Source organism: Aythya fuligula, chromosome 5, assembly GCF_009819795.1.
Source record: "Aythya fuligula isolate bAytFul2 chromosome 5, bAytFul2.pri, whole genome shotgun sequence".
NCBI classification, from domain to species: Eukaryota; Metazoa; Chordata; class Aves; order Anseriformes; family Anatidae; genus Aythya; species Aythya fuligula.
In genome coordinates, this window is record NC_045563.1 from 15818247 (window position 1) to 15824434 (window position 6188).

The window sequence follows — 6188 nt, forward strand, 5'->3', positions numbered from 1 at the left end:
TCTCGTAGTTCAGGAGACCATGCATGTTGCAAACCATTTCTTAATGGTGAAAGATCCGCCCTCTTCCAGGTTTAGGGTGGGAGTTTAACAGCCACTTAACCCTGCTTTTGAGGAATCAGAGATCTCTCACTTTGGTGAGAAAAAACTCCACAATTCTTTTCACAATTCCACTGTAATTTACCTACTCACATTCCTTTGGTAATCTAGGCTGTCGTATATAAATGACAGTAAATACTGCTCAATACAATAAGAAAAGAGAGCTAACACAGAAAAGGATTTTTTTTTCTGTCTTACAAGTAGTGATGTCCCTTTCTGCAGTATTCTTGTGACTCTTTTTATTGCCCAGTCTGATTGCCGTCTCAGTAGATAGAATCCAGAAGCCTTCTGAATTAGGTAAGTGTATGGTTATTTTTAACTGAATTGAACGTTACATGTTAGTATGGCATGTTGTGCAACAGATACATGCTGGTGTCATATGATATTCTGTCCAGACACTTGTCCTAAATTTAGCTCTAAATTTAACCTGAGAGAAGTAGGGCAAACAATTAAATGTCAACCCTGCAAAACAAACCTGTTGCATTGTGATTTGAACTTAAAGGAGGCATAAATCTCTGGTCCTTTCTCATGTGTGCTCAGAGCAGTCAGTGCAGAATAGCCAAGCTTTCTCAGTGGCAGTATAGAGGGGAGTTAATTTGATCAGAGCTTCAAATATTGTATTTATTACATTTGAATTTGACCACACTGCAAAAACAGCACTGGCTAAATAGAGATGATGGTGCAATGTCCTTTAGCACAGTCTATTTTGGTTCTTTCGCTGCTCTCCTCTGCACAGCAAGCAATGATGTCCCAGGCCTGACCATCTCATTAGGGGGAACAGGCCAGTGCTGCATGGCAGGAGTCAGTAGGGGTGACAGGCTGTTCTCCTGCTTTGAGTTTCCCAGTCTGATGGCAGTGAACCCACTTCCAGCTGGGGTGGCTGGAAGCCACCTTCAGCATTCATCCCAAACCAGGCTGGAGCTCATCTCTGCGGAACCCAAACCACCCACTTCTCCCTGTGGCACTGCACAGCAGGGTCTCACTCCAGTAGCCTTGGTTTAACTCTGGACATATAGAAAGTCATAACTGAACTCCTTGAACTTCATTATGCTGAAAGGTATGTATGTGTTTGCAAGCTGCTCTATTTAGGTGGGGCCATCTTTTGGTTTCCAAGGGCTTTTTATCTGTGGAAATAGTGAAGCAAGGACAGACCTGTACCTAGAAGGCCTGCTGTTCCCAGGTCATTAAGGGAAGGGGGGGAGAGCACTATAGCAGATCTTCCTGCATACAGCGGTTACAACAGTTGGAAATCAATGAGTCTTAAAGGAATTAGAGGGTATCAGCGAAATTCATCCAAAACTGTAAAGTAGCAGAGGGAGACCATTCAGAGAGTAGATTACAGAATAAAATGGAGTAAACTCCCATGACTCCCATGGTATATTTACACAGATTGTACAAAGCTTGTGTATTTACACAGGAAGTACAAAGCTTGTTGGACTTTTTCACCATTGCTGTTCTGGAGTCACTGTTTCTGTTAGGATCTTCGCTGTTTGCAGCAGCTCAAGTCTCACATTGCCATTCTTGCCCTCCTGCTCCCCTGCAAGAGCTTCAGAGCAAAGGGTTTGCAGCAACATCTCTGAATTCTGTGGATTTTGTGAAGGTCAAGAAAAAAGAAAAGCCTTTCATTAGAACTCTTAATAGCATACATTATAGCATAAAATAAATGATATTTACACAGTGAAGAGTAGCTAAAAGATAATGTTTATGCTTTTCCCCTTCCTCCAAGGAGTATTTTTTATATATATAGTTTTTGGGTTGCATTCACTTTGTATTAGGATTTCATGTTCTCCTCTGACTGATTGCTCTTTCAGTCTGAGTCAGTGGATATGACCTTAGGATGATATTTGCAGAGAGGCAATGACTGCAATAGCTGTGTGTTCTTCCAAAGCTCACTGGTATGGCAGGTCTGGGCTGAGTCACCAGATACCTGAAATAAGGCTTAGGACCCTAATACAGGGTGTTCCCCATTGTGATCATATCATGTTTCCAGAAGAGTGAGGGCTCCATTTTGATTGCTTCTGAAAGGTTGAAGCTTTCTGTGAAGAGCTACTGTGCAAACGTGGAGGTTGCACACTGAGTAAAAGTCCACCCCAACTTAGGGGAGAGGATCAGGAGCCGTTGACATGAGCTAAATCCCTCCTGATTATTATGTTCCCAGTAGAGTGCACTCCAAGTATCTACATCTTTGCAACAATGAAGTACTGAGGCAGCAGACTCAGCAAGGAATACTGTATATTGTATTCCCTATCCCTGGGCATGTGTGACACTGCACCTTTTCCCATGCAAGTGCCTCTGGCTCCTTGCCTCTCTCAGGGTACTGTGGCCAAAGCAATCTTTAGTTCTTGCAAAGGAAATTGAAACTGTCTTCCCCTGTGGGAGTTTCTGTCTCCTTGTTGTTTGAACGTGGGTTGTATAGCGGGAGGTGCAGGAGGATTGTTTTTGGTTCTGGCATTTGCATTTAATCTTTGGGAGTGTCTGATGGAAGTGCAGCATGGCACTAGCGAATGCAAAGCAAAGGTCTGCTTACTGGAATACGATTGCGAAAGGGGCAGAGACATGTGCCCTAGGTCTATACTCGCACTGAGAGATACCACCCAAAATATCTTGCTGTCTTTCTATAGTGAAAAAGTTCAGACAAGACACAAGTGACAAGGGAAGAGTTCAAGGTACCTGGCACACACACAGTCTGTGGCAAAGTATTGCAGGGTTGCTCTGCTTTAAGCATAAGAAATTGTCAGCAGGAAACCTAATCAAACAGGTGCCATGCAACTTCATAATGCAAGAAGTCCCCTTGGCTGGATCTTTTTGCATCTCATATCCGTGTGCATTCAGCAGTTACTACTGTTACATGCTGAAAACTGTACCTATGAACGGCAGACAGAAATGAGGTGGTTAGGTTACCTCCTGGAGCCACATTTTCTGTCCAGGAACTGTCACTGTTACAACTAGTCAGTATTTTCTTACCTTCAGAACAGGCACTGCTGAGCCAAGCACCTGGGTGCAGCAGAGGTGGTCGCTGCTGGGAGTTACAGGCTAAGGATGAGAATACACTCAGTGTTGTGACCGTTCTCACCTGTATTTCGTCGTGTGCTGGCAAATGCGTTGCCAGCTTTGCACACAGAACAAGTCTTTAACTAGGTGAAAGGCCTCCAAGGATGCACAAATGAACTTTATTTTTCCACAAGCCTTAGCCACCTGATTAATTTGCGCTTTAATAGAAAATAGCGCTTAGTGGAACTGAAGGGCTACTCAATTCAAGTAACTGTATTAGCGGCTGCAAACAAATCCAAAAATAAAACATGTTAAATGTGCTTTCCTGACCTGGCTTCTGATGGCTATTTTGAGGAAACATAAAAAATAAAGAGAACCTTGTTGTTCACTTAGCCATTTACTATTTTTATATGGTTGTCCTTTGTCTTCTCTCAGATTCAATTCTTTTTTATTGCTCCCTGTTTGTGAGACCCTAGCTGACTCCCCCATCAGCATGAGTTGGCTATTTCCATCATTTTCTATTTAAAAAGAAAGCAAACAGATCTAATGTGCAGTGTCTGAGTTTGAAGTCTGTCCCAGAAAATGGCATGAATTTATGTATTTATTTTTGCAGGTGACATTTTGTAATCTCTTGGAATTTCTCAGGGTTAAGTTGAAAATGCAAATTCATTACTGGGTGAGTCCCAGGGGAAATATTAACAAATCTGATGCAATGCTAATAAATCATAATGATTGTTATTATTATGCTTTGGATGTGTTGTAATAAAGACACGACATTGTTTTGGGAAAAAAAAAAAAAAAACTCAGCCTCCAAGTGTATGATTTCATGACTGTGTAGTAATATTTCTGTAATTAGTTTTTCAAACTTCTATGAGGTCTTCCTCTGAGGATAAGAAAGTATTTCACAGATACTGATTAAATAAAGTCCTATTTGTCAATCTCTATCCATATAAGTAACCTTGTTGGCTTCCTGACTATGAAGAAATCTGAACTCCTCTCTGAAGTTAATGCATTTGGTTATTCACTGACGCAGATGAGACACAGAGGAGTTAAATGTTTTACTCAAGAGAAAAGTGAGAGTCAGTGGTATGTAAAAATAGATCTTCAGAAGCACTTTTATTAGAAAAGGGTGCAGCAGCCTTCATAGGTGCTCCAAATACATCAAATCCCTGATGTCCACAGTGATGCATTCCTCCAGAAATGGGCACTTAATGCTGCCTGGTCTGTCCAGAGTCATGCACCAAGGGAGACATTCATGCAAAAAGCTCCTCCATAGTGGAGCTTCTCTCCCACTCTCCAGCTACAGCTGGCAGTCCTGCTCCATGACCTACCAGCCTGTGGCATTTGGTTTGCTGAAATTTGGATTGGGGGAAGAGGCTACAGTGCTGTGCTGAGCTGGGCAGGCACCAGAGGACCCTGCACCAAAAGCAGCCACACAGCCATGGCCCTTGCCACTTCATGCTGTGTGTCTTGCATGTCTCTGTACAGATGCAAACATCTGGTGCAGTGCACAGCTTGAATAGTCTGATCTGTATAATGCTAAAGAAAAGCAAGGCATGGGCCAGGACTTATGGTGACATGTTCCTAATTTCTTGTATGCCCCAGGACTCAGAGTATGCTTCATACAGTTTCTGTGTGGGAAGGATGCACTAGGCATTGCAAAGAAAACCAGGAGTGTGGGAGGGAGGGAAGTGCAGTGTGCTTGGTGTGAATGACATGGGTTACCTCCTGCAATGTTCATAGCTGCTGGGACCTTGAGCTCCAGTGTCTTTTTTTTCTGATTAAATAGCCCTTACTGGAAGACTTACACACCCTTGCCTTTTCCAAGTCTGAATCTGCAATGAAGTATCAGCATTGTTCCTTGAGTTCAGTGGGTCATCATGCAGGCCATAAGAGTGCCAAGGGTGTGGATCTGATGAGAGGCTGCCAAAAAGAAAAGCAGAAGGGTTAGATCTGGGAGATATTCACTCTTGTTTTTAAGGCAAGGCTGATTGCAATCTTAAAGTAATATCAGGAAAAAAAGTGTTGGGTGTTGTTTAAAAGTTACAGAGGGTTGGCTGACATGCTGTCAGGGGTGTAGGAGTTTCACACCCACTCAATGACAACATCCATGGCTCCTTTGTCTGCCTCAGTAATTGCTGAATGTCCTTAACTTTGGACAAAGCAATTGCCCTAGAACTGGCGATGAGGGGTAGATCATTTTTCGGGCAGCAGAGAAGAGGGATGTGTCATGGAATGGCTATCTTCTTGTGCTGGAGCACGTCGGATTGAAGAACAGACATGGAGAAGGAATGATGCTGGTCCTGAAAGACCCTAAATGCAAAGCAGGTAAGTTGGAAGGGATCATGTAGGAGTGGATGATGCTAAATTGGTTCTCTTCCAGATTGCTCTTGACAAGCTTTGGATGGGGTTGTTTATGCAGTGACAGGGTGAGTACAACTAGCCTGAGGCTCAACAAGGTGTTCTGAAAGGAAACGAGACCTGTTGCAATCCAGGCTTTATTCTTTTAAAATGCAATGTTTTGTCACAGGAATTAATGAAATAGGAGCTGAAGGAAAAAGCATAGGCATCATTTTGATTCTGTATTATGCTGTATTATACTTCATTCATCATATTAGCTAGACAAATACACAGTAACCATCCCAAACGGAGGATTATGCCCATGTTCCAGTTAATCCAGCCGTGTCAGCTCTCCTGTATGTGCCTGACTATTTCTTATGATCAGAGCTCTCTCTTCCTTTGCCAGTTTGCCCTATAACACATGTGGGGACAATGGCTGCCATTTCACTATTATGGCCGAAGGCAGTGTTGTCTTTGAGGGTCTTGTCTTCTACATTTAACTGCTTTGAGAGCTGTTCTTCTCCAGTAGTAAGCTCTTATAAATATTACTTGGAACAGGTTCACAGCTGCTTTTGTCATCTTTGGAATTCTGAAGTTTCAAACCTTGTAGCCTTAAAAATGCACAAACCACTCTAAAACATTACAAAATACCCACAGTAATGTTTTCCTGTTTCATTTAATGTGCAGCAGCTAAAGGAAAAGTAAATTGAGCTCCCTTCACCCAAGTAAATAAAACTCTCCAGGACAACATATTTTACTTC